The sequence below is a fragment of the Pithys albifrons genome, chromosome 3 (genome assembly GCF_047495875.1).
Source record: "Pithys albifrons albifrons isolate INPA30051 chromosome 3, PitAlb_v1, whole genome shotgun sequence".
NCBI lineage: Eukaryota > Metazoa > Chordata > Aves > Passeriformes > Thamnophilidae > Pithys > Pithys albifrons.
This window is the reverse complement of record NC_092460.1, coordinates 26591453-26603679: the sequence shown is the minus strand read 5'-3', so window position 1 is coordinate 26603679 and position 12227 is coordinate 26591453. Positions and strand designations below refer to the sequence as shown.

At 41.9% G+C, this 12227-nt stretch overlaps 1 protein-coding gene across 2 annotated transcripts in view; it reads left to right on the top strand.

Moving 5' to 3' along the window:
• TBXAS1 (thromboxane A synthase 1) overlaps nt 1-12227 on the top strand; it is a 274193-nt gene that overhangs the window by 19025 nt on the left and 242941 nt on the right. The window contains exon 1 of one of the 2 annotated variants that reach the window (XM_071551087.1): nt 1483-1608. The exons of the other annotated variant lie outside the window; for it this stretch is intronic. The gene's annotated coding sequence lies outside the window, so the exon portion shown is untranslated. Of the gene's footprint in view, nt 1-1482; nt 1609-12227 lie in introns of those variants that run through there. 2 annotated transcript variants of the gene reach the window in all.

Below are 12227 nucleotides of genomic sequence, written 5' to 3'. Positions count from 1 at the left end.
CAACTGAGATAGCTGTGGTGTGGTGCTACGTAGAAGTTGAGAAGTCTTTGTGAGTCCCACCTGTCTACACACTGAAACTTCCTGCATCACTCATGTATTATTTCCTATTATCGAGGACCTTTCCTTCTCTTCCTCCTCTTCACCGCAAGTAAAGGGGACCTGTTGGTATGTTCATGGGTTAATACCTATTGGTTTTGGAAGAACTTTTCTGGCTCATTGTACATTAACATTGTAGAATTTTTTTATGCATATGCAATTAATAAAAATGGGGCAAACCTTTAAAGTTTTGGCTATATTTTGGACAGATTATGAATGTAATGTTCTCTGTGAAGTGTTGTTAAAACTTGCTACCCACAAGGACTAATTACTAAGAGCGGATTTTACTCTGAAAGGAGAGCTTTCTCTCCTCTGAACAGCCTTTCTTGCCACGTTAGAAAAACAAACATTCCCAGCCAGGCAAATAGGGCCATGGTCCCACAGGGTTTTTTTGTGAGTCTTGTGGCATTTAGTGTTCCTATTGATCTCCCAAACTGAGGACAGCAGTGACTCTGTAAGAAACTTCACCTCTAGTTTTCAAAAGAAATGCCTAGCTTTGGGAACAGATGCCTACATAAAGGCTCAAACACAAGGTAAAAACAGAACATGCAGTTTAGGCTCACCTTGCATAAATTCATCAGTTTGGGTGAAGGTAGCTTTTGAACTGAAAGCCTGGATGGGGCAAACTAATTCAGAATAAAGCAGTGTTAGTGGGAAATACATGTCCAGCACAGGGAAGGGGAGTTATGCAAGTGAAGCTACTCTGCAGCGGCTCCCAGTGTGGATAAGCCTGTAATTACTTTTAAAATCTCACCATTATTAAGCCATGCTTATAATTTCTAGAGGCCTTGAGTTTCTGGAACAACTGGAGTATGAGATTCAATTGCATTCACTTCAGTGGAGGATACAGTAAAGTATCTGCATGTTTTTTGGCTTGAGGCCAGTCATTAACTAATTAGTGTATGGGAACATTTAAGGTTTTCCCATCTGATTTTGCAAAGTTATTTGCCAATACTTGCTTATGAGCTTTTGTTTTCACTCTTCCCCCTCTCCCTTCATAGCAAAGCAAAACCCCACCAGAAGCAGAAAGAGAATTGGAAGTACAGTAACTTCCCGTTTTCCCCTTACTGTAGGCAAAAATATTTGCTCAGTTTTGCTTTTTTTTAAATGCATACATACATGTGTGTGTGTGTGTGTGTGTGTGTGTGTGTACTCACACACACACGAAAGTATATGAAAAGGTATTTAAAGGTTTCAGAGTGTTTGTTTCCTTTGGGGTCTCCCTTAGCAGCAAGAATATGTCAGTGAGAGCGGCGAGGGGGGCGGCAGTGGAACTGCAGCCCCCAGAGGGCATGTCGGAGGGCAGCTGAAGGGAAGCAGAGCGGAGAGGCGCGGGGCCTCCTGGGAGTTGTAGTTTCACGGCCCTGCCCGGCAGGTCTCCAAGCACCTGTCTGTCCCGTGGGAGGCTGCGCTGATTCCGCGCCCCGCCGCTCCCATCGGGCTGCTGCAGGGCAGCTCCCTGTTGGCAGTCCAACCAGAAATCGCTGGAGGAGCCATGGGAGACTTGTAAAGGTAAAGATCTTGTAGTATTTGCTGTGGAGGTGGTGGAGGCACGGTGGTGTAAATCATATTGTCCACCCTAGTCCTCCTCACTCTGTGCCTTTGGCTGTGAGATTTTGCCATGCTGTTCCCGTGGCACATTGTTGGGCCAAGTCATCGGGGTGTGGGTTGGCTGGCAGAACTGTCTGCAGCACCAGCACACAGGACCGGCTGTGTGGAGATGTCATTCTGCCCTGCAGCCATGCAGAAGGGTGGTGGTTGGCTCCTTCAGGAAAAGGTTAGTGGGAGAAATAGTCCTTCAGTCTTACAAGAATTAGAAATCTTTCTCCAGTGAATAAGGGTCTTTATCTTCTAGGTTCTTGCTGAAATTAAGCTTGCTTTTTAAGTATTGTTTTTCCTCTTAAGTTGACTTTCGAGGTCTTAGTAGAGAGAATTAGCCAAATACAAATTTGAGTAAGTGGCTGCCATAATCTCTGCCCGTGTACATTTCCTTCTTCCAGTGTATCTGCTGTTTGCTAAACTAGAGGCAACTGCAAGTCTCAGGCTGTTCAGGTCACTACCTTGAAAATCCTTGGAAATGCTTCCAGTTTCATCCTGGTTCTTATTAAGATGGAGTGGTGGTCAGGATAGCACAGAGAGAAGAAATGGCTTTGTGTGCTTCATGGGCCAGGTAAAACACTCCTGAACATTTTAGCTGTGATCCTCTGGCAAGTGGGCATCTGGAAAACTATTCCAGCCTTGCTGTTGCTCCTTACAATTGAGTGTAAATTTGCTAGAGAGTTTTGGGAAATACCTTGTAAAAAGATGCTCTGCAGACCTTCAATGGCTGAATGTACATGAGATCCCTCATGCAGAAAGACTTGGTTCAATAATACAGTTATATCCTAATGATCCTGTCCTAAAAATAATTTACTAATTATTCTGAAAACCACAGATTTTTGTATGCATTACTTATGGTCTGGGTCATTGGTTCTCAACTACTGCTTCTGGGTCAAACAGCAAGCAGTGGGCAGGCTGAAAACTGTAGGGGCAGAGTGGGAGTTTTTAGTTAAGGCTACCGATGCAAGGCCCTATTAAAACACAAAAGGTGAAAGTAAAGACAGGAGTCAGGTCCAGTAAAGGCCTCACCCAAGAGAAGATGTAAAAGGCAGTTCTTAGTTCTGCTGGGAATTGTGTTGCCCTTTTAATGTCAATAAAGTAGCTTTGCTGTTGATCTCCACAGATATTGGCTAATGCTGAACTGAACAGGTCTGGACAATGAGGCAATTCCTTTCCTGTTCAGAAGCTTGGCAGCTTTGGGTCAACATGAAGGTACAGCTTTTGGGTGTGTGGGGTTTGTGCATCATGGGCACCAGGAGTGCTGCTGTACAGAAAGGCAGAAAGCAGAAGGCTAATAAGCCAGTGTCCTCCAGGAATCAAGCATGCAGAAATGTTAAACGCAGTGCCCTCGGGTCTAAAATGAGAATGCTTAGAGGTGTTGGTAAGAAACGCTAAACTTTCTACCAACTAACCCATTACCTTAAAAATCCCAGCAGCTGCAATGGGGAGGACCCATGGGCTGCTTTTCTTGTACCTTATAGATCTGTGGTGTATTTGATGTTCTTGCTGTTTACAATATTAGTGTCACTGCTAATATATTTGTCATAGAAAATAATTTAGGGGGGCATCTGAATTGTAATAGAAATTAATCTGTAGGGGCGTCTGATTTTGAAAGCATTCCCTACACATTCAAGAAACTTTCTCAAATGTGAATAGCACTAATATAAAAAAGAGGGATCATATCCGTATGCAGCCTTTCTGAGCTTTGAATGTTTCTCTGTACACTGATAGTACATATGGCAACTGGAGACAGGGTGAGAGAACCCCTGAAAGACTGTCTCCAGAGGAGTGTGATGGCTTGGGATGTCGCTGAAACCCTGGGACAGGGCAGGTGCCTGAGGAGGGTGGTGGTGGCACTGAGCTCCGTGCAGGCAGCAACAGTGGTGTGTGCCTCTCCTCCCTCCCTTCCTCCTAGTGGTGAAGGCTGTGCCAACAAAATACATAGATCTCACTACTCTACCTTTCCCCACCCACCAGTCAGGCTGCAATGTTTAAAAGACCAACGTCAGCATGCCTCCCAAATGGCAATTGTCTTGGGTTTGTTTTCCTTTCCTCATACATACCAGAAATCAAACAGTGTGATATGACTAATGGGATTATATTGACCCACCTCTGCCATTGCTATTAATATCTGAAGAAATTTCCAAATACCTCAGCCCCAGTGATGGTATAGCTGCCTGCCCATCTGGCCAAACAGAGCAGGGTCTTTTTACATTAGCAAATCCAGTAAATGCTAGTTGAAATTTTGCTTCTTGATAGTGTTAAGATTAGGAACCAGATTATATATACAAGAAAATATATAGAGAATACCCATTTATGAATGGATAGCAAGTTGTTTTGCAATGTTATTTGAACAGTATCCACAGAGCCAATTCCTCTTTTAAAACAAAGGAGGATGAGGGGATTTGGGGTGGCTCATGTCTTTTTCTCACTGACCATAGAAACATAACCCACCCTTTTTTTTAAAAGTGCATTCGGAATCCAACCCTGGTGCACAGGCTACTACATTTCAATTGCTGGTTTTATGTCGTTATTGCAATTGCAGTAACTCTGTTAAAAATCAAGACAAAAGGTTGCTCTTTCCACTCAGCTCTTTCCATCCTCCACTTTTACAGCAAAGGTTACCCTGAGCATTGTGTACATCTGTCTGTTGTAAGAGTAGAAATAACCTATTATTCATAACTTGCCAATGTATATGCTGGAAAAGGGAAGCTGAATTTATAGCTGTATTTCCTCTGCTGGGGCTTTTAGAGTTGAGTGTTTCAGCGTTTCCATTATAAACTCCTGTTTTCTGAGGTTTATAACAGTCTTGAAGAGTGTAGTGGTCTTGAACCATAATAGAAAGCATGTAATGTTGCATTTACAGTACAGCTGTAACTGCACATTAAGGAGTGTAATCTTCTCAGTGTACCCACAATGCTCCAATAAGGTTAATTGAAGTTACATATACTAAGAGAAAAACAATATTTTACCCTTGAAGTTGATGCTTCCATTCAGAGAGGTGAGTGCATCACACAGGGACAGAGTACATCTCCCTGCACCAGACATACAAAACTGCCATTCCTTGCTGCACCCTTAAAATACTCACATGCATCTGTAGGGGCCCCCCTTGATTGATGTCTCACCACCTTACAGACTTGGCCAAAGAAAACTAAGGTAAAGATGACTGAAAGAAACTGTATTTTATTGAATGCATGGTGAGACTTTTGTCCTGTGTTTTATCTCCTGTTTCTCTGCTTTTGGCTTCTAGTCTTGCATAAATATAAGCCCCATCTGAAACCTATCTTCTCCACTTTCAGTCAGCTTACTCCATCCGGCATCTTGCATTCATGTGTCACTTTGCTTATGCAAAGAAGGTAAATGAGTTACAGTTCATCATAACATCCCACTGTCTCTGGGCTGTCTGAAGCAGTCCCAGCTCCTCTGTCATGCATCTGGGTAGTTGCTGTCATTTCTAGTTAGTCTGAACTGCTATAGACAGAGCAGGGGCTCTTAAGGGGAAAGTTACACTGAGTCTGAGCTTATCTGCCACTTGGTAGAAGGCATCAGAAGGTAGGAAGGAGGTGGACCTTAGGCTCAGATCCTATCTACACTAGAGTTTTACAGTTAAAAGGAGTGTCAGCAGGGTTGAAATCTTGTTGAGCCTAAGTTTTTCTTGCTATTTCAACTCATATGCCAGATTATTTACTCTTCCACTTAACCTCTCTTCCCATGGCTAACAGGTCAGCTTATTGTGTTCGTGCCTTTTTACAAGCATTGCTAACCTCAAGCATTCAGAAATCACAAATTTACGCTCATATCCATGAGACTGCAGGGAAAACATGCATTTTTTTAAACCGAGAAATTAAAATAGTTTAAATAATATTTTAGCCCTGATCCTTTGAGTTTCACAGCTTTGGAGCATTTTTTCCCTTGCTTTGAGCTAGACTGTCTTTTCCCCTTGTAAAACCTGTATTTCTCACAATTGCACAAATGAACAACCAGTGCTTTAGCAAAAACCTCAGCTAAACCAAGACTTGCAGAAATAACCTGAAATTTGGAAATTCCTGGTTTTGTGATTGTGTAAGTTTGCTTTTCACTTTTTCTTTTTTCTGTCCCCTCATCAGTTATGCATGTCTGTGTTACAACATATCTGCTGAGAATGAGAGAGCTGAAGGGGTTTCTGATTTAGTGAATTAGTGTACCAGTGCTCAGCAGAAAGGACTGCAGCAAAAAACCCCAGTGAATGAGAAAGCACAAAAGGCTGAACTAGAGTAAACCAACCGTATGTTGTATGTGCTCTTCTGCTGTATATAAGGGGCCTGCAATTTGTATGTTAGTTATCTGTGTTCCCTTTCATATAGATAAGAAGACCTTTGGGAATATTTGGCATGATCTGCCAAGAATTATTCATCATATGATGCATACCTTTAGGCAGTGAATACCCCCTTGATAGGGGTGTGAGTGAAAACAAGGCTTTTCAACATACTTCATATTCTTCCTGCATTTGCCCCATAGCGTGAAGGTGTTCTATGTCTTCCTGCCCCACCTTTTTGTGTTCCAGTGCCCCATATATTTTGTGTTTTTACTGCCATCTGAAAATATTCATCATGATTGTTCACAGTGCAGTTATTGCAATTTTGAAAGGTTTATCTTGGGGAACATTTTCAAAGGCAAGAGAGGAAACAGGGCAACAACTTCCCATGCCTGTGTACAAGAGTCAGAGCAGCATGACCAGACCCTGTACCTGGTGTTCTCCAGGACACCTGACTGTATCCTGTGAATGGATGTTTCTGCATCCTAATAGAGTAGCTCTGTGGATGTTACTAAAGAATGGCTGAAATACTAGGTCTGTTCTTTGGTTACCTGGAGCTGCCAGGTTGAGTTTCTTTGCAGTCAGGTTGCCTTTCTACATGTGGATGTGAAATATTAGCCTCTGGGCTTCTTGAGGTATGGGAACCATTGCTGTGGCAATAGTATTAGTTTGACTTGTTTGATTGTGGCCTTTCTTTTTCCTTTGTTCCCATTCTGCATCTTTAGTGCAGAGACTGGGTGGTGGTAGTGCATGAGACATAGTATCTCTTCTGGTTTTGGCATGATTCTATCATCTAACACATTGCATATTCATTTGCTCTTTCTTTTTGCTGTCTTACTCACCTCAGAGGGACCCAAACCAAAGAGGCATCCAAACTCTATGATTTTAGACCATAAAGCATAAAGGCAGAGCTGATACTGCACACAGTTCTTAGTGGAACACAATTCTACCATTCTTGTCAGGCTGAAGGCCATAAACCATAGGGACATTCTTCACTCACATCTGTGAGGTTTCTGCTGGGGGCATGTGGTATTTGAAAAACCAATGACAGACATCAGGTGAAGAATACTTCTTTACTGAGATTCATGGTTTTTGAGTCTTTTGGTGCCTTACCGTTTTGTCATTTTGGATTTTGACTGGGTATTGATAAATGCAATGTATTAGTGAGTTTACTCTTTCAATTACCCTAGTCCCATGTGTCTGTCATTATCTTTTAATCTGTCCCAGGCCTTAGTACTGAGCTTGTCAGGGCACTGAGGGTATCAGTAGGTGTTAATTGTCCTGGTCTCACCTGAGACACCCCACGCATCTGCTGTTCCCGGGGGCCCAGGAGTCCCACTGAAGTTCAGGTCTGGGTGCTCAGTGGCTGAGTTGAATCCCTGTGTGGCCCCTGGTTCTGGTTCACTCTTTGCTGTGCTGATGGACCTTGTACCTGCCTGCAATGTTTAGCCTGGTGAGTCTTCACTTCTTGGTGAGGGATGGTCTGTGTGGGGGTTGCCCTCAAGTCTCATCCCACTCCCACTTCTGGGCCTTACAGCCCATTTTGAGGCTATGTGTACAGGCTGTTGATGGTCTGCATCAGCAATCAGCTGCTTTTGAAAGAGTCACTGAGCAGCTCTTCCAGCTTTTGGCTCATCCTTTTCACAGACAGAGTGCAGGGTGGACAGCAGTGGCTGTCCTCCCACAACAGGATGGTCAGATCTAACTGTTTTGTGCTCTCTTCTCCCCTTTGTCCTTTCTGTTTGTCCTTCAACTCCCTTTCTCCTGTCAGGGCCCCTAGAAAGATGTGATGGCCAGGGTTTCTCCAGCTGACAATTCAGGAGCCATCGAAGTGCTTACACGGTGCTGGTTGCTATGGCTAATTGCCTCCAAGGTGTGCTTGGAGGCTTTTAAGGAGGCTTCATGTAGTCGTTCTCTAATCTTTCTCAATCTTCTTCTTTTTGTATTGTATTGAAAAGATTCCACAATAAAATGATTGAATTGCAAACTGAAGAGGTAAGGTGGGGAATGTAGTAGCTAGGGAGCACACCGGGCTCTCAAAATATTTCTATTAATTGGGGAAATCCAGCAGAAAAGAACTGGGCTTGATACATTTTGGTGTCAATCCCACAAGCTAATGGATGAATGAGAAATCAGTTTGCACAGTTAATTTAATTAACTCATAGACCAAGGCATTTTGGTTAAGTTTTTTACAGTTCTTTTGACCTGCGTTCCAGCAATAAAATGCAGTTTGCAGTATTCAGGCCTGGAGTTTATCTAGAGTAACTTTTCATTCAGACAAAGAAGGTATTTTTCTTGGTGTTTAAAAACTGAACTTGACAAAAGGAACTAGAACTTACCAGTTCTTACCATGGTGTTTTTACAAAAGCAACGGTGTGGCCTCACCTTGAATGTTGTGTACAGTTTTGATCACTGCAGTATAAGAAAGATACTGAGCCATTAGAGAGAGTCCAAAGATGGTGAAGGGCCTTGAGGGGAAGCTGTATGAGGAGCAGCTGAGGTCACTTGGTCTGTTCTGTCCACAGAAGAGGAGACTGAGAGGAGACCTCATTGCAGTTACAGCTTCCTTGTGAGGGGAAGAGCAGGGGCAGGCACTGATCTCTTCTCTGTGGTGACCAGTGACAGGACCCAAGGGAATGGCCTGAAGTTTTCAGGGGAGGTTTAGGCTTGATATTAGAAAAATGTTCTTGCCCCAGAGGGTGGTTTGGCACTGGAACAGGCTACCCAGAGAAGTGGTCACAGCACCAAGCCTGACAGAGTTCAGGAAGAGTTTGGATGATACTCTCAGGCACATGGTGTGACTGTGGGGATAGTCCTGTGCAGGCCTGAGTTGGACTTGATGGTCCTTGTTGGTCCCTTCCAACTCAGCATATTCTGTAATTCTGTGATTTTGTGATTTATATGTTTCTCTGCAACTACAAGACTAGCCTAGGCAGGGTTCTTTGGCTTTTTCTGTCAATATGGAGCCATTGATCCATCAACAATAAATCCTTACTTATCTCCAGTCAAGTTTATAGGACAATGAAATTATAGGATTGCTTGAATCAATCAGTGTTTCTAAAGCAAGCTATAGAATTATAAACAAGTTACTGATTATTTAATAAAGTCAATTTGCTTAGAAATGCCTGGCAACGGGCAGCAGATGTTACATTAATTTCTGCTTTCTCTGGAATTTCATAGGAGATGCAAGATCTTAATGTCACTATTAGCAAAGGTAACTTTATTTTAGAAACTCATTCTTAACCCTCACAGCAAGAGGAGGAAACTGTCTTTCCTTTTGACCATAAAATCTGTGCTATTTCTAAGTGGAGTTCTTTGAAATAACTAGGATATCTCACAGCTTGTTGCTTTGGAGGGGACTTAGTACAGTGCCACTACATTTAGTTAGCATAATGAGTTTTTTAGCCCCTAGGATATTGATCAAATTTGAAGTACCAAAACTTTTAGTCAGCTCAGATTAAATTTGTTACTGAAGTACAAGTTTGTGTAATATTTTAGCTTTCCTAGAATTTTAAGCTAGGTGCCTGTTTCCTGGGAAGCACGTAGGGTAATACAGCCAGGTTCTGACTTGGCAAAACAATTTAAGCGTAAAAGTGTGTCTTTCTGTTTCTCAATTGGAGGTATCATAAAAGTGGTCTCCTCAGTGTGGTTTTACAGTTACTGTGTTTGCCTTCTGAGATCCAGTTTATTGGCATGGTTTTATTCAAGGTGGTTTAAGAATCTTCCATGAGCTCATGGTGCCCTTTTGGTGCTCCCATCTGTTTTGGGGATAGCTCAAGGTCTTTATCAGTAGACTCTAATGCCTTGGTGGTCTGCCTGTTGGGTAGTTTGTCACAGTTTATCATGCAGGAGTACAAAACTGTCTGATTAATCTGCCTAATCAATCCTGAACAGGGATAGTAATAATTTAGTCACAGATGGCCATTATAAATCCCTCTATTCTAATACATTAATATTCACAGTACTTTGGATATTAAGGTTGTTTTAAATTTGAAAAAAAATGTGTGAAATGTTCCTTTGATTTCTTGGATTGGTCTGTCTTCAAGAGGTTAAGAATTCATTTTGACTTTGGAAAGGTCCTTGTCTTTAAGCTAAATTATTATGTATACTTACACATTTTTGTACATGGGTTTTGTTAAAGCTTATACATAAACTAGTTTCTGATTAAATTTTTTTTAAGCTGCTTTGTGGTATTTTGTCCGTAGCATTTTGTGGCTAAGCTGTCTGTAGCAGAATTTAGTTGATATGAAGACTGTGCTACAAATTGCTACAGACACAAGTTGCTATAAAATTAAAATTTAACATCTTCCTGGACTTCCTTCACCTGTGATAAAGTTGGTGTGTCTCGGCCTTAATGAGATTATTACAGACCTAAAGCATATGAGGTAGAATGGCATGAGAGGAGTTGAATTTGGTCATTAGCAGGAGTGTGTGATTAGACATAGCTTCTGAAATATCTGAGACTACGCTTTCCATTTGATATGCTTTGAAGAAAAGTCAAAATCCTTAGCGTGATTTGTGTTTACTGAGAAGGTCTATGATCCTCCTGCTTTTTAATAAGCTCTGTTTTTCATGTTGGAATGATACTTGTGTATGTCAAGCATTGCTGAGGCTTATAGCCACAGTTGTATTAATTTGGAAGTTGAAATGCATTGTTTTGGAAGAGCATTTACAGAAAAAATTATTGGAGTCAGATAGGGTTTTAAGGCTTTCTGTAAAATCTGGATTGTCTGGGTGCCAGGGTTTTTTTTTTCTTTTTCAGTTGAGGAACAGTTCAGTTTCTCAGACTTTGAATGCTATTCGTACTTCTCTGTTTAACAGTTACTGCTGCGAATGTCTGTGCAGGATGAAGCTCTGGCTGTTCTTGAGCTGCTTGTCTCGCAGGTCTGCTGTGTGCTGGGGAGCTCCAAGGCAGGGCTCGAAAATGAGGAACGTGATGGGTGTCTTGTTGCAGACATTACTTTTTGAGGAATAAGGTGGTGATCTGTTGAATTTACTTGCTGCAGGAGAGAAGAGCTTGGATGGCACCGTGACAAGGAGCTGCAAAGCTTGGTAGATGCAGTCTTGAGTGAAGCCTTGTGGAGGCAAATGCAGCCATGCTGCTGACTCATAGCAGTCTGACAGAAAAAGGTTCTCTTCCACTTCTGCTTGTCTCTGCCTTCCTCCAGCGTTCAGTTGGAGAGGACTTTGTATCTGTCTACCTAGTTCTTTGATACTGATATTATACTCACCAGCATGGCTCCACTAAAGGGAGGTTGGTGGAAAATATCTATGCTATTAACTGGTTAATTAGTATGACATTTCTCATGTAAAGCACCTGTAAAGAGAGACTTAGGATTGATAAATAGCCTGTTTTTGTTGCTGTCTGCATCCCCGACTCCTTTTATTGCCACCTTGCTAAGCATCATGCGGCTCTTCACAGAGCTGAGATCCTTAACTCTGAGCTGATAACTGTGAGCCTGTGGGTCTGTGAGGAGAGCTCTGGGTAAGTTTTAGAGTCAATGCTGTGTGCCACCCTTCTTAATGGTTGGAGGTGCCAAGTTCAGCAAGAAACAGGTGATGAAAAAATAAAACAAAACCAACCCCAACATCAAAACCAGAAAAGGATGAAAAGAAAAGGCTGATCATGTGTTCTCTTCCAGATTGTATGCCAATGTGAAAGCTTATTTTGTCATCCATGCATTTGAGAATTACTCATCCCACCTTTCTCCCAGTATGACTGGGAAAAGACTCCAGTGCTTCTTAAAAACCAAGTGAGGTGTGTGCTTGTACTTGACCCGTGTGTGCTGATAGGAGTTATGTAGTCGACTTTAATAGGAGAGTATCTGTCCTTTATGTGCAGAAAAATAAGTCTTTTAATTCAAAAAACCAAGTAAATGAAAGTACAATGAAATCAGAATATTACTTCTTACCTTCTGCACTTGTAGTGATTATTTTAGTATTTTTAAGAGACTTTAATGCATATGGATATTTGATTTTTAAATTTTTATTTTTTTTAAAGTCCCACAGAATCAGTTGCTGGTTGGGATTGGCTTGTGCCCACTGATTAATTCCTGTGTCCTGATCTTGATTCTTGATGCAGTTGTTCTTGGATAACTTGCCAGCAGCAGCAAACCAGCAGAGCTGTTATTGACCCAGAATAGCAATAGAGTTGTTAATACAGTAAGCAAGGTCTTCTGTGAACTACATCGCTATTCTGTGGAACTGATGAGCTGGTTAACACCTTTTACTTATTCTG